Source organism: Loxodonta africana, chromosome 16, assembly GCF_030014295.1.
Source record: "Loxodonta africana isolate mLoxAfr1 chromosome 16, mLoxAfr1.hap2, whole genome shotgun sequence".
Lineage (NCBI taxonomy): Eukaryota > Metazoa > Chordata > Mammalia > Proboscidea > Elephantidae > Loxodonta > Loxodonta africana.
The window spans coordinates 8,445,655-8,467,963 of record NC_087357.1 but is presented as its reverse complement, the minus strand read 5'-3'; positions in this window follow the sequence as shown (position 1 = coordinate 8,467,963).

Below are 22,309 nucleotides of genomic sequence, written 5' to 3'. Positions count from 1 at the left end.
ATTTGAGAGAGGGTTTGTAGCAGTGTGTGATTTAACTCGGGAGGCATCAAGGCTTCAGAGCTTTCTCTGGGACCAGCTGGTATGGGTCGAAGGTGACCAGAAACAAAAGAGTACAAAGTGCTGTCACCTGACTTCATTCCAGAGGCTCTGTTCCTCTCAAAACCACAACCAGGAAGAAGCCACTGAGAACCAGAGCAGCCCTGAGGATCTTCCTTTCACTCTTTCTTCCACAGCTGAACCCCAACTTACTCGTATTGTTGTAAATATCCAGTCCACCACCAAGAAACTTGTGAATAGACACATATGAATATGAATTTTTGTTTTTTTCCTTCATGAGTCCTTACTCTTTCAGCAAGATCGTTGTCCTCTGCTGATCATGTTAAGAACTGGGCATTATCTACCCTCCTAAAATAAGCACCCCCACCTGGGAGACCAGGGAGGGCCTGGCCCAGGTGGTACGTGATTTTTTGGTAGCCAGCATTTCACCTGGCATCAGCTGCAACCCAAACTGTAAGCACAGTCCCGCCCTGTAGAAACTAGTAGCTTTCTAGACTGGCATCTGGGTTCCAGTTCTCCACGGCATCGCGGCCTCCTCCCGAGAGCCTCCCAGGGCAATCTCCACACTGCATACCTCTAGCTGGAACCCCACGCCATGCCCCACACCATTGAGAGCTAGAAAATACACAGAGAACACAGAACAGAGGTAGGAGGGGACACAGGATGGCCTCATCATTTTAAATACAGGGTGGACTGCAAAACTAAAATCCAGAAGAGACTGACCGCTAAGTCATCAAAAGTCTTCTCGAAATATTCCTTCTGGAGCAGGTGCCAGTGTTGTTGTCGTTGGGTGCCATCTAGTCAATTCCAACTCATAATGACCCCATGCAACAAAGTAGAACTGCTCAGTAGGGTTTCCTAGGCTATAATCTTTACAAAAGCAGATCACCTTTTGGTTAGCAGCCGAGCACTTAACCATTGTGCCACCAGGGTTCCTTTTGCCTTGGTAGATGCAATGATATATTCTTTCTGTTCTGAAATAGTATTTTTCCACCATTTTTTTTTTCATTATTGTCACCCAGGGAGACTTTTTAAGCATTTTTTTGTAATCATGTTGTTAGGTGCCATTGAGTCAGCCACAACTCACAGTGACCCCAGGTACAACAGAACGAAACACTGCCTGGTCCTGCGCCATCCTCAGAATCGTTGCTATGCTTGAGCCCAGTGTTGCAGCCACTGTGTCAATCCATCTCATAGACGGTCTTCCTCTTTTTCACTGACCCTCTATTTTACCAAGCATGATGTCCTTCTCCAGGGACTGATCCCTCCTGATAATGTGTTCAAAGTACATGAAAAGAAGTCTTGCCATCCTTGCTTCTAAGGAGCATGCTGACTAAACTTCTTCCAAGACAGATTTGTTCATTCTTCTGGCACTCCATGGTATATTCAATATTCTTCAATATTCATACCCCACCATAAAATTTTAATTCTACAGATATACTGTATATCTATTATGTGCTTTACATATATTTATGCTTTTTACATTAAAAGAGTACTTTTTGCCCCCCAAAACTAGTTTTCACCCCCTTAGGAGTGATATTGCCTCGTTGAGAATTCATGCCCTGAAATAAGAATGATGAGTTTCTCACATGCTCTATTTTTTGCTTTGCCTGCCAGGAAGCTCAAAGCTAAATTCAGTGGTCACACGTTCAGTTAAATTTTGGTTTTTATTCTTCTGCTTCACAAAATGCCTTCTTGTCTATTAAATACCCATCTTTATTTTAACTGCCAAATTTTATATGTGCTTTCAAATCTTTATTGAAAGTCAATAGTATTTAAGCTATATTTTGTAAGTGGAAAAGTTTTTTCTTATTTAAAAATCACCTCTAGTGCCTGAAAGTTGCTTCCTAATATTTTTAAATCAATTTTAACATTATGCTTTCATGTAAAGATTTGATCTTCCTAGTGCCTTGCAGCTTTCATTATCTTTTGTTCTGGATTCTTTCATGACGCTGGACTTTATGTTTCATGTCGTGGAAGTCCTGGGTTTAGCTGGAGTTTCGTTTCGCTTTTAACTTTCATCTCTTAATTACTTTGTAATATTTTATTCACTTTACTTTTTAAAGCCTGTTTGAGAACTTTTACCAATTTTTTGGTACTCTACCTTATTTGAAGTGAATGTCTACTGTTAGTTGGTGATAGCTCAGAAAAACTTTAACAGGGAACCTGCTAGATCAATAGTCCTTTTGCAACCGAACCAATTGCCACTCCCTGTTTTTCTCTCACCAACACAGAGAAGTTACTGCTCCTTCCAGGTTGTTACGATGCCCAAATGCAGTGGCCTGCAAGTCTTGAGAGGGGGAAGCGGGGACCACCTCAGAGTGTGATGCCCAGCAAAGCTCACTGTGATAATACCAAAGAGTTAGTTCCAACTCTGGGCAAAACAGTGTAATATGATTTTCAACACAGCGATTTACAAGACTAAACCTACACGCAGACCCACAAAGACAAGTGGTAGACCGCAGCATTTTGGCAGAAAGATGAGCTTAAAATAGAGATACCTGGAGTAGAACCCCAGCTCTGTGACCCCCAATAAACCACTTAGCCTCCCCAATCATGAGTTTCCTCATTATCAAATGATAATACCAACTGCCCATGCTGATGCTGTTTCCTGGGGTTGGAACATCCAAGATGGGTTCCCTCAAGTGGCTGGTGCTGTGGTTGGCTAGGCATCGCGCTCTCCCTGTCTCCCTCCTTTCCACCCACTGCCGTCAAGTCGATTCCTACTCACAGCGACCCTATAGGATAGAGTAGAACTGCCCGATAGAGTTTCTAAGAAGCGCCTGGCAGATTCAAATTGCTGACCTCTTGGTTAGCGTCTCCCTCCTTTGGCTGTTGTTTATTCTCCAGGGTTATCTCATTTTTAGGAGATGACTTGGCATGCCTGGGCTTTTTTTGCCCTGTTAAAATTCTGAACAGAAGTCATTTTCTCTGCTACCCATTGGCGATGGTCACGGCAATGACCTTCCCATATGACCTTGAGGCTGCACAGGTTACTGAACTTTCATCTAAGTCCACCCAGCCACACTCTGCCGTTTCCATCTAGGTTGCAGCCTCTCACACGGAGTCCTTGGCTTGCCAGTTCTTCATTCCATCTGATCTACAAATTGGCTTTGGCACTGGCTGGTCCTGCAAATAGCCTCATGCAACGGCCCTGCTCTCCTGGGCTTTTCTCCTGTTGACATCTGCAAAATTTGACAACTCCAAAATTTGTCACACACATCTCCAACAATGATGCTGCCTTTCCCATCACGAGGAAAGAATCTCAGCTCGCTCATTTCCTTTCACCGTGTTCACCTGTTAAGCCTGGATTTAAGCTATTTCTACTAATTAACATCATGTTTGAATTGAGGTGTTGGAAAGAGTGTTGAATATACCATGAAGTGCCAGAAGAATGAACAAATCTGTCTTGGAGGAAGCACAGCCAGAATGCTCCTTAGAAGCAAGAATGGCGAGACTGCGTCTTACTTTGGACACATCATCAGGAGGGACCAAATGCTGGAGAAGAACATCATGGTTGGTAAAGTAGGGGGTCGGTGAAAAAGAGGGCGACTCTTGATAGAATTGACACAGGAGCTGCAACAGTGGGCTCAAACACAGTAATGATGGTGAGGACGGTGCAAGACTGGGCAACGTTTCCTTCTGTTATACATAAGGTCATTTTGAGTTGGAGCCAACTCCGTGGCAGCTAACAGCAAAAACTAATTAACGTTTATTTTCAAAATTGGAAGTGCTAAATTTAACCTCTTCTTTTTCCTCTACTTGGGAGTGGAGTTTGATAAAACAGTTGAAGGAGAGCGCCTGCTCCATCCCCACAGTGCTCTGCTCAGGCAGGAAAAGGGATTTCTCCTGCTGCTGCCCTGATCCTTGCAGGACGAGGCTGGTGTGTCCCCAGAGCTGGGAGCAGTGATAACATCCCCCCGACAAGTCAGGATGGCTCACAGCATTGGTGTGGATCTCAGCACACAAATCCATTCTCACCAGGGAGTCCTGGGGCAAGCCTTGGAAGTGCATCCATAGAAATCATCCTGGAAACGAGTAGGGATCCAGAAGCCGCTCGGAAAAACACTTAATCATGGTAGCCTGCCTCCTCAGCCGCTAATGGAGAAGTGCAGCAATTTTCGAGATAAAAATAATCAGTTTGGGAGCCAGAATATTTTAGAATTAGCATAAATTATACTATTTAAAAATACTTGTTAACAGCTAATTTAGCATTACGAACACTTGCGTTGGAAAGAAGAGCACTTAATATCGAACAAGCAGCTACCTGTAAAACGCAAGGTTATTTTTAAGCTCCTGCACCTTTTTGGTTTCTCCGCAGGGAACATAAGGCTCTCACTGCCTTGGCAAAGCTTTTTTATGTAAAAATCGCACTTGGGAAACCAAAGCAATTATACTGGAAATGCAACATCAGAATCACCCCTCCGATTTTCCGAAACGTTGGTGAAAGAAGTGATTTTCATTATGAAGACGTATCACCTTAGCCTTGTGTCTTGGTCATCTAGTGCTGCTGTAACAGAAGTGCCACAAGTGAATGGCTTTAACAGGAATATATTCTCTCACAATCTAGTAGGCTACAAGTCCAAATTCAGAGCGTCAGCTCCAGAGGAAGGCTTTCTCTTTCTGTTGGCTCTGAAGGAAGGTCCTTGTCGTCAGTCTTCCCTTGGTCTGGGAGCATCCCAGCAGCACAGGAACCTTAGATCCAAAGGATGTGCCCTGCTCCCGGCACTGCTTTCTTGGTGGTATGAGGTTCCCAACTGCTTGCTTACCTTTCATCTCTCGTAAGATAAAAGCTGATGCTGGTCAGACCCCAGGGCAACGCCCTTTATGTTGGATCAGGGAGGTGACCTGGGCAAGTGTTACATCCCACCCTAATCCTCTTTAACCACAGGCAGAAATTGATTTATAACACATAGGAAAATCACAAAATGGAGGAAAACCACACATGGACTAACCATGTTGACACATTTTGGGGGGACACAATTCATCATGCCTTGGGATGAAGAGGCTACGGTGGCCCCAGGTTCAAGGCCTCCAGAGGAAGCTCAGCTGGCAGCCTGGGAGCAAAGTGGGCAGAAGAAGGGACATGTGGTCGCAGCTTGTCTTTCTTTGAATGTCCCTTTGGTGGCACCACCCAAAGTGGGTAATGCCGGGAGTTAGATACAAAGGCTGAAGGCCGGAACATGCTGTTCTTAGGTCCCCAGTCCTTCTCCAGGAGACGGAAGGGGGTTTGCACAAAATTATACTGAGTTTTCCAGCCCAGCAGGGGAATCACGCCAGGCCCAGCTCCTGGCACCACAGGGTCAGGGACCTGCCAACAGATGAAAGAGGCCACCCAGAGCCCTTCTTTTGCAAGGCAACCTTGGACTTCCCACATGCAACGCAGGAGAGGCCTGTCTCTGACTGTGTCATGAATTGAATTATGTCCCCCCAAAAATGTGTGGATTAACTTGGTTAGGCCATGATTCCCAGCATTCTGTGGTTGCCCCCCATTTTGTGATTGTAATATCGTGTTGAGAAGATTAGGGTAGGATTTTTAACACCACCCTTACTCAGATCCAACATAAAGGGAGTTTCCCTGGAGTGTGGCCTGTACCACCTTTTATCTCTCAAGAGATAAAAGGAAAGGGAAGCAAGCAGAAAGTTGGGGACCTCATACCACCAAGAAAGCAGCATCAGGAACAGAGCATGTCCTTTGGACACACGGTCCCCACGCCAGAGAAGCTCCTCGACCAGGGGAAGCTTGAGGACGAGGACCTTCTTCCAGAGCCAACAGAGAGAGAACGCCTTCTCCTGGAGCTGACAACCTGAATTTGAACTTGTAACCTACTAGACTGTGAGAAAATAAATTTCTTTTTGTTAAAGCCATCCGCTTGCGGTATTTCTGTTACGGCAGGCAGCACTAGATGACTAGGACAGACTGTGTTCCCCAGACCAGGCCTCTGGCTAACTTGGCCGTCAGAGGTGAAAGGGGAGCCATGACAGGAACTGGCCCATGTTTTGAAAAAATAGAAAATGACTCCCAGGAGTCTTTCTCAGGAGGGACCCTTCAAACTCATGCTGCCCCATGCCTTTAATCTTTAGGTTATTTGCTCAACAAAACACTTGGGGTGAGCATCTTGGTCTCAACGTACTACCGTGCAGGCACAGACGGACAGAGGCCACACAGCTGGCTTCCTCTCTGGTGGCATGTCAGAAGAAAGGCCTGGTGATCTGCTTCTGTAAAGACTACAGCCAAGAAAAACCCTACGGAGCTCAGTTCTGCTCTGACACATGTGGGGTCGCCACGAGTTGGAATCAACGGCGACAGGTTTGTTTGGATTTTTCTGAAAGCCCCTACCTCTCCAAAGCTGGTGTGCTGCACAGCACAGATGGAGCTGCTGGGCTGCACATTCATTTCTCTCTGTGTCTGACGCCGTAGCTGCGGGCTGTGGTTCCCTCTCAACAATGGAGCGATGAGGAGCCAGAGCCCCGTCCCTGATAGTTGTTTATTCCCACGACAGCACGTTCCCAAGTTGCATATATTTTAATTACGCAAAGTTATTATCCTGCCAATAATTAGGGTAGCAAGTATCTCATCACCTTCAGTGATAAAGATGTTAAAAGAAACAGGGACACTTGTTCTCCGTGGGAACCAGTTCTTTCCCAGGCTAGAAAAGCTTTCTTACTTTGCAGGGGGAAGGGGTGTGTCCTTCTGACCCTGGGTCATCAGGCGGCAGGCAGTTGGCCAGAGTTCTCAATCAACGGGCTCCCCATGAGTCTACTCTAGAAGTGCTCCAGGGTCCAGGCGAGCCAGCCTCTGAGAAAAACAGATTCAGAGAAGCACTTGGATAGAAAAACGTAATTGAAAGCAACAGTATCACAAAAACCCACCAAGAGTTTAAGGGGCTGGGGGGGAGAAACAGGCTTTTTTTTTTTTAACCCCGCCAAATATCTTCATGATATCCCCTCCCCTTCCCTGTAACTTTTTATCTGAAACCTAAGTGGCAGCTGTGTCCCTGACCCTCTCTCTCCCTTCCCGACTCTGGGAAACTCAACCAGAAATCAGCCAGTTACTGTGGAGCCCTGTCCAACCCCTGGCGACCCCACGTGTGTCAGGGTACAGCTGCTCCATAGGGTTTTCCAGGCAGAGGCACAGTGGGAATACAGTGGGCGGCCCCTCACCGCCTTCAGCAGGAGCGTGAGGGTTGCAGAGGACCTGGGGTGTTGCCCAAGTGGAGGGGAGGGGCAGCCAGGTGGGCAGGGACAGCCAGGTGGGCAGGGGCAGCAGCCAGCAGAAGGGAGGGCATTGGGAAGACAGGGCTTCCTGCAGCAGGCAGGAGTTCTGCAGATGGCCATCGACCCTTCTCTGCCTGCATTTGTGGCAGGACCCTCCATGGGGTGCATGCAGTCCTTGTGCCCCCTACCCGCAGCCCCACCAGGAAGATGGCAGATTGCCTGGGGGACATTGGACAGGCTGCTGGGGCCACAGGAACAAAGAGCTGAGAACTGAAGGAGGGAGGAGAGCTTCGAGAGGGGGGAGAATGACAAGTAGAAGCTCACACACAAATGAATCAAACATTTTGGAATTGGGGAGTAATGAGCCTTCTTAGGGAGTCCCTGGGTGCTGTAAACAGTTAACGTGATTGGCTGCTAAAAGGTTGGAGGTTCAAGTCTACCCAGAGGCACCTCAGAAGAAAGGCCTGGCAATCTGTTGTTAGTTGCCATCAAGTGGATTCTGACTCATGGTGTCCTCACATGTGTCAGAGCAGAACTAGCCCCATAGGGTTTCCAAGGCTGTGACCTTACTAAAGAGGCCTAGTGGCACAGTGGTTAAGAGCTCAGCTGCTAACCAAGAGGTCGGCAGTTTGAATCCACCAGCTGCTCCTTGAAAATCCTATGGGTCAGTTCTCCTCTGTCCTACAGGGTTGCTATGAGTTGGAATAGACTTGACGGCAATGGGTTTCATTGGTTCTTTGGACCTTACTGAAGCAGATTGCGAGGCCTGTCTTCCAAGGCACCTCTGGATGGGTTTGAACCGCCAACATTTGGCTAGTAGTCTGCACTGCCTAGGGACTTCTCGCCTGACAATCTTCTTCTGAACAATCAGCCATGAAAACCCACCCTCTGGAGCACAGTTCTGCTCTGACACACATGGGGTCGCCAGGAGTCAGAGTTGACACAACTGGTTTGGTTTTTGGCTTCCTTCTGATTAAGGGTTGCCCCTGAGGTATTAACTGCCCCACTGACAGAACTGTGAAGGGGCGCAGGGGGTCCAGCCTGCTGGGCTGACCTCTAGAGGACGACAGGAGGAAAGTGGCCAGGTGGAGGAACAGAGAGGACAGGCTCTGAGGGGTGTGGAATGTGAGGAAACAGTTTCCACCTTACAGGGCTGCAGGGGCATCAGTGTCCACAGGAGACAGCCAGGCAGCCAGTTTAGGTGAAGGAAGGTGTAGGGGGCAGAGGGCTTCAGGAAGTGGCTTGGGTGCTGAAGAGAACACTGGGCTCCAAGTCAGAGCACAGGACTGGGTGAGGCACAGCTGTGTGAAGTCCTGTCACCTCAAACCAGTCCACAGAGGGGGCTGTGGGGCTGCCAGAAACCTGAGGAGAAGGTGATCAGAAGTGAGAGGTTGATTAGAAGGTGAAGGGGGGAGAGAGTGAAACACAGGAGAGAGAAGAGAGCAAGGAAAAAAAGAGGAGCAAGACAGAGAAAAAGGAAAAGAAGAAGTTAGAGAGAATGCTAGAAAGAGGAGAGAGAGGGGGAAGACAGGAGAGGAGGGAACAGAAAAAAGAACATCTGACCCAACTGCACAGCGGCAGCGTTACCTAATTCGCACACACCGGGAGCCTGTCATCAATTTAACAGGCTCAGAGGAATGAGCAGCCAAAGAAAGAAAAAGCCAGACAGAAAGTCCCAGTCAGAATCACCCCCTCCCCCCCGCCCCCACCGCCCAGGCTTGCCTCTTTCCGACAAGGCTAATTCTCACCCTTTTCCATCACTCGTTCCCTTTCTGATGGATTTCTTTGGTGTGACAGGAGATGCCATATTGAGTCAGCTTTCTATAGTCCCGTAGCCATGGGCCAAGAAAATGATAAAGTTGCCTCAGAGTATAATAACGATATCAATTTATTTTTGTCCTTAATGTCTCTGCTTTTCAAAGTATGTTCACGTTTGTCATCTTATCGGGTCTTCACGGTTTCCTTGTCAGTGGGCACGGGAAGCAGCATCCTTCCTCCCGCCTTTATGGAGGAGCTGAGACCTGCACAGGTGGAGTCTCCCGGGGCTGTGGCAGGGCTGACTTCTGAAAAATCAGCATTGAAAACCCCACGGAGTACGGTTCTACTCTGACACACACAAGTCACCATGAGTCAGGGCTGACTGGATGGCAACTGGTTTATTCACCCCATAACAGCTGTCATGATCATTTTCCAATTTGTCATCCTCTCAGCAGCGTGGGGAGCAGGCTCTGTGATTGACCTTATTTTACAGTGAAGGCGACTGAGTCTGAGGCAGGCTATGGCCAAGATGCCAGAGCTCCTTGGGGGAGAGCTGGGATTCAAACCTGGTTCAAATTCCTCAGCTACACCGCCTGGGCTGTCAGCTCAGCACAGCAGAGCTAGGGGTGACGTTCCTGAGCTTGATGGCAGCTCCCCCTTGGATTGGAGCTGAGGGAGGCTGCGGAAAGGGCCGGATCCCTGATGAGCAGGCCCACAATGCCGAGCTCTCACAGTGCTTGCTAACCCAACATAACGTGTCTCCCTGGGAAAGTTGGCTGGCTCCTCAGGTCACAGTTGCTCTAAAGAAACACTTTCCTTCTTAGCCTGCTGCCTCCGCTGCTCCTACTCTGCCTGACAAGAAGCCTTAGGCCACGGGCAGCATAACCGAGAGCCGCTGGTGACCACGAACAGTGGGGGAGAGGCTCCTTCCTCTAGTGAGACACACAGGGAGAAGGGACAGCCCTGCCTTGTGGGGTGCTGGGGGCCTGGCTGTCAGTCCACTGTGGCCCCGTGACCCGGGGCAGGGCTATGTCGGTCCACTGCGGCCCTGTGCCTCAGTGCGGAGAGTGGTTCTGGGATGTACACCTGGCTCTGCTCTTCTCCCTCTGTAAGGAACGGCTGTGGAGGGGAGGCAAGGGCTTTGAGCAACAACTGAAGACTAGGTAGACCCCTCCCATGCTCCCTGTGTGGTGCCTGGGAAGGAGGCAGCCGTTCTTCCCCTAGGACCTGGAGTGTTTGAGGGGGAGTGTGTGTGTTGGGTGTATGGGATACTCTAGAAATGGCTGTTAACAAATAAATACCTGTTATAATGCCAAGTCCATGTATTGGGTGTGTGCTTTATGATTCTCATTGTTCTAGGCACTTCTCTTCATTATGAGACAAGATTACATTCTCTTCACAGAAGAAGCTGGGTGTAGACCTAGCCTTTCAACCCAGCTCTGATTTCAGGTCGGTCTCTCCACCACGCCCCACCCCCCAGGTATTTCCAAGAGGGGATACCATACTTGCTAAACCGGACACTGACCGAATAGGCGTTTCAGCCTTGCTCCCCTCCTCTGAGAGCCTGCCCTCCCCCTAACCCGCCGCTAGGATTACAGAAGGCGGCATTTTGTCACTAGAAGATCCCAAGGTAGGAGAGATGGGGCCTCTCCGTGGTGCGTAGCGGTGCACAGGTGTTATGCTGAGAAGGTATAAATGTCCTGTGCATGCGATCTGACTGCCTCACGGTGTGTACTGAGCTGCCCATGAGGCTGAGCAGCAGAGGGCTGCTTCCATCATCTACTTCTACAGGTGCACAGACCATGTCCTGAAATAAACCACGTGGCTCAGGCTCTGCCTTTGGGGAACCTGGGCTAGCACACAGGCCATGGGCCCCACAGTCCTGAGCCTTTCACCTGCAAATAGTGGCCTTGTTCATTTCCAACAAACTATGTCCACTGCAAAAGACCTCTTTAAAGGGTTGAAATGCAAAGAAGTCACTTTGAGGACTAAGGTGTGCCTGACCCAAGCCATGGTATTTTCCATTGCCTCATGCATGTGAAAGCTGGACGATGAATAAGGAAGACCAAAGCATTGATGGCTTTGGATTATGATTTTGGCAAAGAATATTGAATATACCATGGACTGCAAGAAGAATGAGCAAATCTATCTTGGAAGAAGTACAGCCAGAATGCTCCTTGGAAGGTAAGACTTTGTCCTGCGTACTTTGAACATATTATCAGGAGGGACTAGTCCCTGGAGAAGGACATCATGCTTAGTAAGGTAGAGCGTCAGGGAAAAAGAGGAAGACCCTTGACAAAACGGATTGACACAGTGGCTGCAACAATAGGCTCAAACATACCAGCAATTGTGAGGATGGCGCAGGACCAGGCAGTGTTTGTTCTGTCGTACATAGGGTTGCTAGGAGTCGGAACTGGCTCAGCAGCACCTAACATGTCCACGTGCAACCTCCAGTTCTTTCTCTCTGCCCGTTCTAGAGCCTGCTTGCCTGAGGAGGTCTTGCGTCAAGAGCTGAGAAGAAGACAGCTCAGTCTCCCAGTGTCAAGTACATCCCAGCTATCTTGATGGTGGTTGGTGGGTCAATGCCAAGCAGGGTCCGCGCACATCGCGGCTCTATGAGCCATGTCCTCTCACTCCAGCTTTCCCTTTGTCGGTCCTCTGCAGGGGCTCTGGCAGGTCCATCTCCCTCTGGTCATATGGCCGGTCTTTAGGAGGCATAGTCCCTGAGTCAGGAGGCTCCTCAGAGATGGGGCAGAATCCTTCAGGGAAAGAACCTCCACGTGCATAAGCCTAGCACCGAGGAAGAACTTGCCCCAGGCCAGGATATTCTGGCACTGACTCTACAGCTGAGCTGCACAGCAGGCAGAGGGGTTTCCTTGGCATTCCCTGGTCTCTGATCTTAAACACAGCTCCTTCCCTCACAGCCCCCTGAGACTTGCCTGATCGCTGAGCACACTCTCTCTCCAGCATGAAAGCAGTGCTGTTAGGAAGATGGCCAGCTGTGTCCTCAGACGGTACTAATAAACCTCCTCTCCAGGGAAGCTGTGCACAGTATTAACCTGAATAACATTTGACAGTGATACAAGGCCTTGGTTACTCCAGAGCGTCTTGCTCTAGTCCTTGGAGGATAGAGGACACGTGGTTGTGGATTTCAGCCTCCTGAAGCAGGGTCTGCCTATTCGGGTAAGCCAGGGTCTGGTATGTCTTTGTAGTCCCCTAGCATCTAGATCTCTGCCCCTAATGGGCTCTTGGTCAAAATGATGGATGGATGGATGGGGGGATGGGTGGGGGTGGGGGGATGGGGATTGGGGGGGGATGGGTGGATGGGTGGGTGGGTGGGTGCGTGGACGGGTGGACGGGCAGGCGGGCAGGTGGACGGGCAGGCGGGCAGACGGACGGACGGATGGATGGACGGATGAGTGGCTGGATGGACAGGTGGATGGACAGGTGGGTGGATGGATGGGTAAATGATTTTGAACAGCATCCAAAGTGGAATATATTGGAGAGAAATTCTTCCCTGGGAAATAGAAAGAATGAGAACAATGTAGAAATTTGGTCCAGTTGGAAGTACTAATGGCAAGCCACTTTGGAAGAGCTTCCTGCTCTTCCCTCTGCTGGATGGAGTCAATTCCACCTGGACTCAAAACTCTCCTCCACAGACTGTCTACAAGAACATGACTCAGGGAGCTTCTTGCTCTAGGGACTTCATCACTGGGTCCATGGCACTACTGAATGCACAGGTGGGCTCTTTTCCAGGTCTCGCCTGCCCATGATGCACCCTAGGAGAAGAGATTATCAAAGCATAGCAAGCTTCATTTGGGGATAGTGAGTCCTTTTTGACACATTGTTCTTAAGAAAAAGCAGCTTTCAGCTGCAAATGTGTTTCTAGAAATCCGTATGCAGAGCAAACCTGGGTGAATCAAAGCAAATCTTGTCATGAACAGTGAATGAAGGGTTATGGAGATGTTTCTCCCACTCACAGATGTGACTGCATACACTTCCTCGCTCATTTCAATACAATCATTTATTCCCTGGAAAACAGAACCAAGAATTAAATCTAAAGCAGAAGAATGTGGGCTGATTTAATTTCTGTAAAATAAGAAATGAAGATGCACACATACGATGTCACTCCTTTGTGCAACTATGTAGAGCTGGCCCAGGAGGGTCATGCTGGTGACTACAGAAGGTTATGGCAGAGGATGAGTGATTATGTGGATGATGGAGATGGACATAGGAGGGGAGAGAGGGTGGAGAGGGAGGGGAGGGAGTGCGGAAGGGAGGGATAGAGGGAGACAGAAAGAGAGCAAGCGTGTACAAACTATTCAAGTGGAGAATAATCCCATTAATGGTAGATGATGATGGAATTAAGTATAACACAGAGTCTTACCCAATAGCATCGGAACTTGATGGCTTCAAAGACTCTTCCCTAGATTCTAGAAAGCATCAAACATCATACTGCTTTCTCCATGTTGATTTCAAAGTACTGGTTCATGGCACAGTTTCAACCTTGCCTAAGGCATGCCTGATGGCTCCTGAATGTTCGAAGCTAAAAATTCTAACTTTATCTTTTTAGAGATCTTATACTGCAAGTCCCACTCCTTGCTCTTTTCTTATCTTCTTTTCTTAAACCCACTGCCATTGAGTCGATTCCTTAAACTCACTGCCGAGTTGATTCCTACTCATAGAGACCCCATAGGACAGAGTAGAGCTGCCCCATAGGGTTTCCAAGGCTGTAAATCTTTACAGAAGCAGACTGCCACATTTTTCTCCAGTGAATCAGCTAGTGGGTTCGAACTGCTGACCTTTTGGTTAGCAGCTGAGCACTTTAACCACTGTGCCACCAGTGCTCTTTGTACCATTAATAACTTAGTCTTCCAAATGCATTTTCACTCATTTATTTTTCCAAATCAATTTTGGGATAATTCGGTCAATTTCTTAGAAAAGAAAAAGGTATTAATTAGTTTCCTAATAATTGAATGATCCTTTCATGTCTGCAAACACCTTACTTGGCCATGGAGTAGTAGTCATATTTGTTTGATAAACTTGCAGATTCCATCTGCTAATACTATTCTTTTATTTATTTATTGCTTTCTAGGTGAGATTGGTTTATAGTTCTATTTTGGGTGGACTGTGTGCTGTTTGTTTCACATTTCAACATTAGAACTTGTGTGTGTCTTTATAACGTGTCAGTTTGCCTATTTGGAAATGAATTTCCCCAAATTCCCTTCCCTGTACGTTTTGAGCTAGGGCCGGGCAGAGGAGTGATTTTCGTATGAGATTTGGAGGGTAGGAATGAAACAGCAGCCATTTTTACATTTACCCAAGAAGTCCAGGGCTGATGTTTTCGCAGCTCACTTGCTTTGTCATTTACCTGCTGGCTTACCTCTTAACATGCCCCCCTCCCCGCTCAGGAATTGCTCCACCCCCTCCTGACTCCTCCTTCAGCTTCTCTGACTCCAGGCCCAGGTTTAGTTCTGTAATGAAGGGTGTCGGCTTCACCTGTAGGACACCCGCTTTATCAAGACACAAGGCACTGGAAGGTCACATGGGTTGCAGTTGGTCTTCATGGACTCAAGCCACCCTGTGCTCATGGTTTCAAGCTTGTCTTTGCTCTCCTCCACTTTACATCCAATTTCCTTTCCCAACTTCCTGCTCTGAGGACTTCAAGCTTCAGCATTAGACACAAAGATGATAGTCGTATAGGGACTGTTGAACCAGTTCCCACAGTTGTATGAGCTCAAATCCTTTATATATGTTCTCGAGGTTCACGTCTCTCGTTAAACCCCAACTGATACAAAGATACCTAACCAGTACCAAGACAGGGGTGTTGTCATAAGCAAAACCTAAAATGTGGGAGTGGCTTTGGAACTGGGCAGTGGACAGAAGCTGGAAGGACTTTGAGGAGTATTATTGAAAGCTTGAAAAGCCTTGTTTGTACAAGCATGAAGGTCTTTGATGAGGGCGAATGCATAAAGGAAAGAGGAACATCTAGTTGAAAAGTGGAAGAAAAATGGTCTTTGTTAGGTAGTAGCAGAAAGTTTAGCAACACTGTCACCTGTGGTAATGTAAAAAGTAGAAAATATGCCCAATGGACTGGGTGATCTAGCTAAGGAGATTTCCATGCAAAGTGATGGAGATGCTGTCTTCCTTCAAGATGTAGACATTAATTTTCCTCCCTTTGAATGTGGGCTGGACTTAGAAACTCATTGTTTAATGAATACAGAAAAGGAAGAAATGACACTGCGTGATTCTGAGCCTACAGCATAAAAACCATTGCAATGCTCGCCTTGATTTCTTTCTCAGATTGCTCGCTCTGGGGGAAGCCAGCTGCCACGTCAAAAGGATACTGAAGCAACCCTGCAGAGACGCGTACCTGATGAGGAACTAAGACTACCTGCCAACTGCCAGCACAGAGCTGAAGCCTCACCAACAGCCATGAGAGTGAACCATCTTGGAAGCGGACCCTACAGCGCCATCCAACACCTCAGTTGCAGGGTTATAGGAGAGCCTGAGGCAGAACCTTTCACCCAGGCCACTTCTAAATCTGACCCCGAGAAACGATGAGCTAATAAATGTTGTTTAAAGCTTTTATATTTGGGGGTAACTTGTTTATATTTGGGGGTAATTTGTAGTAGATAACTAATGTTACTCTGTTATGTTGGAAAAATAAATTGGGGGCATTTTCCATATTTTTTAATGATCTGGTATGGTTAAAATCACATAAAAATGATTTATTTGGGGGCAAGTTTGATAGAACTCCCTGACAAATCTATCATGAATAAGAGTTTCTGATTGTTTTTCTCTTTTAAATTTGGAAGTAGAATAGCTTTTAAATTTTCTCTCGGGCTTATTTGAGCTTTTGACTCCCTTTTAAATCAATTTGGGGTTGTTCATATATTTCTAAAATGTCATCCATTTCATTCAAACTTTAAAATGTCTTCACCATAGAGTCCTGTGTGCCACACCTGTAGAGTGATTTATTTGTGCTTATGTCTCTTTCTCATTCCTGATGCTGCTCTTTTTTATCAGTGCTTTTCATGAGTAGGTTTTCCAGAGAGTTCTCTGTTTTCTTATTTTGTTACAGAAACATCATATGAACCTGTCAATGTTCTGAGCTTTTTAAAAATGTACTCCAATTCCATTATTTTCTTTTTATCTTGATTGACTTCTTATCACGTTTTGCTGAGGTTTCTCGCTTTTTTAGTTGAATGGTAAGTCTATTTTTAACACTTTTCATTAAATAATTTTAATAAGTAAGAGCATACGAGAATATGACTTCATTTAAATAAGCTTTTTGGATTTAGGGTTGGCATTGTTGCTATGACATAAACATTCTGTTTTTGTAATTTTGATTTCCTCGTCCCTAGTGTTATCTAGAGGACTGAGTTTTCTTAGTCCCAAACGTACGAATTTTTGTTATTATACATTTCTCATTTTGTTACATTGTGGTCTGAAAAGGTCTTAAACATTCTTCACTTTTTAGAATATTTTTAAATTAGGGTACGTTGCACGTTGATCTTTTAAACAATGTACATTATTTACAGAGTATAAATTTTTATATATTTGGAGATACATGCATGTGTGTGTGTGCTTGTGTGTATGTGTATTCAACTGTATTGACTGTGTTATTCATACTCCTTATATGCCTGCTTGAAGGAGCCCTGGTAGCAGTGGTTAAGCAGCTGGCTGTTAACCAAAAGGTTGGTGGTTAGAACCCACCAGCTGCTGAGCGGGAGAAAGGTGTGGCAGTCTGCTTCTGTAAAGATTACAGCCTGGGAAAACCTATGGGGCAGTTCTACTCTGACCCATGGAGTCGCTATGAGTTAGAATCAACTTGACAGCAGTGGATTTATATGCTTATGTATTTGTTACCTATTTCAACTACCCAAGCCTGAAAGATGAGTTATGGCTTCCTACGAAAATTGTTTGTCTTTGCATTTCTAACGACTTCTCCGCATCTATTATGTCTTTACAATGTTCCTTGGTGCATAAACGTTCACGATGATTTTATCTTTGTTAAGGACCATCCTGTGTGTAACTATAACGTAATAGCTTTTTTTGAAAGCTTTTTGCCTTCATCCTTCACCTGGGTCGCTGCACAGCTGTCTTACCAGCCCTCCCAGCAGGCTGTGTGCTTCACATTGCCCTGCCTTGGTGCACACCGTCCCTTCTGCCTCAATGGCCCTCCTCTGCCTAGCAAACTCCCAGTCTTCCTTCAGAGATGAAGTCAAATGTCATCTCTTCTACAAAGCTCTCCCTGACCCTAGACATTGCAGAGGTTTCCCTTACTCATTCCCACAGCACTTAGCTACATCACTACGACTGGCATGGCCACATCCAAATTAGCCACATCTGTCATGCTCCCCTCCTCCCTTAGGGCAGGCCAGGTCTCCTTCCTCTTTGTATTCCCAAGAGCTGACATGGGGCTCCATTCACAGGGTAGTTACTCCGTGAATCGTTATTGGATAATATGCTTCCAAAACCAATGGGGCAGGCCTACTCTGTCCTATAGGGCCATATGAGTTGGAATCGACTGGACAGCAGCCAGTTTAAGACCAATGGCTCTAGTGCCATTTGGGTACACAGTTTCTATGTGAAGTGTTGTTTTTATATAAAAACAAGCAGATTAGCTAACTTTTCAATCAAAGCACAATACTACCTTAGTGTTAACAACTCAGACCCTGTAGCAAGTGTGAACCCTTTTCAACTTTAGTCTTGTCAAGCCTCGTTGTTCTCAATCCAGTCTGATGGTGGAGGTTGAAGAGACAGTGGCAACCTTTCCCAAATTACCTGGGACTATAGGTAGCCGGAAACCCTGGTGGCTTAGTGGTTAAGTGCTACGGCTGCTAACCAAAAGGTTGGCACTTCCAATCTTCCAGGCGCTCCTTGGAAACTCTATGGGACAGTTCTACTTTGTCCTATAGGGTCGCTATAAGTCAGAATCCACTCGACGGCAGGGGGTTTGGTTTGGGTTATAGGTAGCCGACTAGGTAAACTGCTAATGACCGTGAAGATCCAGGGTACATGGTGGATTTGAAATCCTCGGAGTGTTCAGTTTGTAACTTTTTATCCGATGCTTACCTGATGTTGTTAACTGCCGTTCCATCTGGCACATGCAAAATATTTCCTGTGAAAGAATATTTACTGTTTTCTTGAAAGTTATGTGAGGACGATTCTTTTACATATGAATATTCAGAGGCTTAGGTGTAGTTTTTCCTTCTCTGTGCTGCTCAGTCACTGTTTTAATTTACAGAGGTCCATGAATCAAAAGAATGACAAGCTGTTGCTGTCCTGTTGACTCCATGGATGCTCATGGGTGTGGGGGGTGGACTCTGTCATGGACAGGAAAGCACACTCAGAAGCACAGTATACAGAACGCATCTAATCATTGCTAGAAACTTGACGTGAGGGCTTTTGTTCTGAGAGAAAGTGCTAAATCTTTGGCTGAAACATTACATTCTGATTTCCATCCCCAAGGCTCATCCGTGAGATGGTGATACTAATACATGAAAGAAAATATTTCAATTTACCTCATCCTGTGAAAGCAGCAGTGTGATAGATGGTCTTTTTCTCTTGTTTTAGAGCTCGCTGACAAGGATTACTGCCCACTGTATAATAGAATCAGCTTGTTGGACACTACAATTTTTATTTCTAGCAGTTTATAATGGATGTAGCTCTGCCCTCTACTGAACGTCAAAGGTGAATTTTGGTTAAGAAAAGTAGATCAACCAATTATAATTTTTGGACATTTTGATCAATGATGGAATGTAAAGTGTTTAGAAAATGTTTCCATAAAGGGAATTTTATTTCCTCTCCTTTTTTATGTGGCCGCGTCATTTCTTTCACTTTCATAGGTCAATAGGCCTGAATAGTCTCACAGTGCTTCATTGTATTGTATTACGAAGATGACTTCTAAAAGTCCTAAACATTGCGCACCCATGGACATGAGTAATTGTTCCCTCCAAGGTCCACGGACTACAGCCTTCTCCCTGGAACCCTCTAGGGAGGGTGGGGGAAGTGCCCCAGAAAGCCTGCTTTGAGCAATTTCTTCAAACTCTTTCTCGCCAGAAAATGTTCTCAGTGAAATAGAAAGAGGTTAAAATGGCTCATAAATTTGTAACAAATCTGTTGACAATAAAACAATTCCTGTCAAACAAGAACATTTAAAAGATGCTAAAAAATATTGAATGCCCTCTCTATGCCCTCTTAAATGGTTATTACCTAAACTTTTTTTTTAGCAGACTTGGTTTAATTTTTTCCCTTCCGATAATTTAGGGAGCTAGGGCTCAAACTAATTGAAACAAGAATTAAATAACCCAATGAAAATGTTTATTCCATTTGTATTTTAAATACAGGTAGTCCCCAATTTACAAAAGGGTTCTGTTTTGATGAGTCCATCGTTAAGTCAGTTCTGACATAACTCAAAAATTTTTTTAAGTTTTCATTATTATTGTCTTTTACTGTATCTTTATAAATCTTTGAACACTGATCCTCCCTCTGCCCTCAAAAGCCACAGATCAGAAGACGTTAACACCCCTCCTGAGGGACGCCCTTCCCTGGGCTCCAGCCTTGGGGCCCTTCTCTCCACCCCACAATCCCCAACCCCACGGTGGCAGGCTTTCCCTCCATCCTCTCTATCCTCCTGGGTAAGATCCCTGTTTGGCAATGTCCCCCTTAACTGCTCTCCAGACCCATGAAATGCCATGTTCCAGACGGCACTCATATCACACGGCAGTCCGATCTCTCCCAGGCCCAGACAGAACAGGTATCTCAGCTGTGCCCAGCCCCTTCTTAGGAGAGCGGCTTCGAAGGCAGGGCTCCCCGACATCATATGGAGAATGTTTCTCGGCCCCACCTATTAAAAAAAATTCTCAGTGCAGAGACACGGCAGGGTTTTGATCTGGGAGAAGCGTGATGAAAATACCATTTTAGGGAAATTGGCGATGGAATTCAGGATGGACTGTTTAGGGGAGAAAGGGAGGCAGGGAGGCTATCTAAATGCAGGATCACACTTTCTTAAGGGAGTGGTGTTAAAACGATTTCTTGCTGGAAATAGGGAAAATTATCTTATATTTCAGAAAGGCTCATTGCCATAAACCCCTCCACTTAAAAATCATCTCCTCTGTCAAGGGCTCCACAGAAATACCCAGGCTCTGTGAAGTCCTCCAGCCCATCAGAGTTCACTTCCTCCTCTGTGCCTTGTCATGCTGTCCACCACACTCCTGTCATCATCTGACTCGGCTGCAGCCAGTGAGCTGTCTGTCTTTCGGTGTGAGTTCAAGGACAGAGGTTGTCCTCACCTGGTGCTCATTGCCTGGCCGGGGACAGAATGGGTGCCCTGGGACCATTCACGGGTTTGCTGGTGTTCTCAGGCAAGTGGTCTGCTGTTGCTTGCTATCCAGTCGATTCCGACTCCCGGTGACCTCCCGTGTGCCGAGTAGAACTGCGCTCCCTAGGATTCTCCAGGCTCTGACTTTTCAGAAGCAGATTGCTGGAACTGTTTTCCAAGGCACCTCCAGGTGGGTTTGAACCACCAACCTTTCAGCTAGTAGCTGGGCAGTTAGCCATTTTCACCACCCAGGGACCCCCCAGCAGGTGATAAGAAGCTTCAATAGGCAGAAGGCATACAGTTTTTACCACCAGCAGAAGGCCTCTTGGGGAGTTTTCTCTGTGGCTCCCCTCTCCTTGGAGAAGCTCAGCATGACCTCTCCGTGAACACTTCTGTCTCTTTGTCTGGGGCCCCTGGCTTGGCTCAGCCACCAGTGCCACACTGGCCGAGCTCAGTGCTGAGCTCTGCCCTGCCCGTTGCCTGTATCCAGTGGCCAGCACACAGCTCCATCATCCCCATCACTCACTCTGAATCATCAGACTTAGGTCCTAAACTTCCGGCATGAATCTCTTGGGGAAATAACTTTTGCAAAGGTGACTTCACTGAGTTGCCAGGATTGAACAACATCTTTACAGTGGCTTCTCAAGGTTCCTGTCCACACTCTCAGTCTCTGAGGATGGAAGCTGCTTGGTTTTGCTCACATTGACTCTGTGGGCAGCGTAGCTGTGTCTGAAACACAAAGCTCAGCCCAGTGTTTGCATGATCAGACCACTGCCTGGTGCACTGTAGGTACACAGTAAATATGTCTCGCGTGAATATGTAAGTGAGCTAATGTTCGAATGAACACTTTGGATGATGACCCTCATGCAATGGCCACCACTGGACACGGAACTTAGCAGCCCTAACAGCCCAGTGACACATCGATATAACTGACAGTTTCAAGATTCTTCATTGCTAAGACCACTATTCTTTTTCTTGAAATCCATTAACTAATTTTTCCACTTATCTCCCGTACTGATATTTTTGTTTCTCTTATATCTCTCTGGACAATCGAGCTGCCAGATTAATTTTCCTGGAGTGCAACTTCCAACTCACGATTATGGAACCGCTCACTCAAAAACTTCCACTGATGTCGCTGCTGAGCTGCTTGTGCCATCTCTTGGGGCAGGGCTTTGAGGTATCGCAGTTCTGCCCAAGCCTTCTGTCCAGCCTTATCTCACGCTGCTCCTCCTTCATCCATACAGACAAGGGGATTGGCTGCTGGTTCCTTGAATGTTCGCTCTGCTTTGTTGCCTCTGAGCCTTTGCTTGTTCCATTCCCTTGGTTAGGAGTCCTTGGGCGGTGCAAACAGTTACATGCTTGGCTGTTAACCAAAAGGTTGGAGGTTCAAGTCTACCCAAAGACACTTCAAAGAAAGGCCTGGCAATCTGCTTCCAAAAAATCAGCCATTGAAAAGCCTATGGAGTGAAGTTTTACTCTGACACACATGGGGTCACTGCGAGTCAGGACTGAGCTCAGCTGGGTTGGGGTCCTGTCTCCTTCAGTCCAGGCACCACACTGGTCTTCCTCCTCTGTTTCCTTGCCTCCTCCATGGGAACACCCCAGCTCTGTGTTCATGTCACTTTGGGGAATTGGGCAGGAACCATGGGGACAGAGTCTAGACCCGGGGAGAGAAATTTTCTGCACAATGTGGATGAGTCCCTTTGCCTGTCTGGCCAAGGCTTCCTCACATATGAACAGACAGCTTCGGGCAGCTCATGAGCAACATTCCGTCCATGTTCACGGCACTGCAACAGAAGTGGCACTTCTTTCATTATGTGTTTTGTTTTAACTAGAAGTATTTCTTATGGCTGTAAAACTAATGTATACTCACTGCTAAAAAAAAAAAACAAAAACAAAAATTTAGAAGGATCCAGAGATTGTTAAAGTAGAAATTCCTCTTAAATG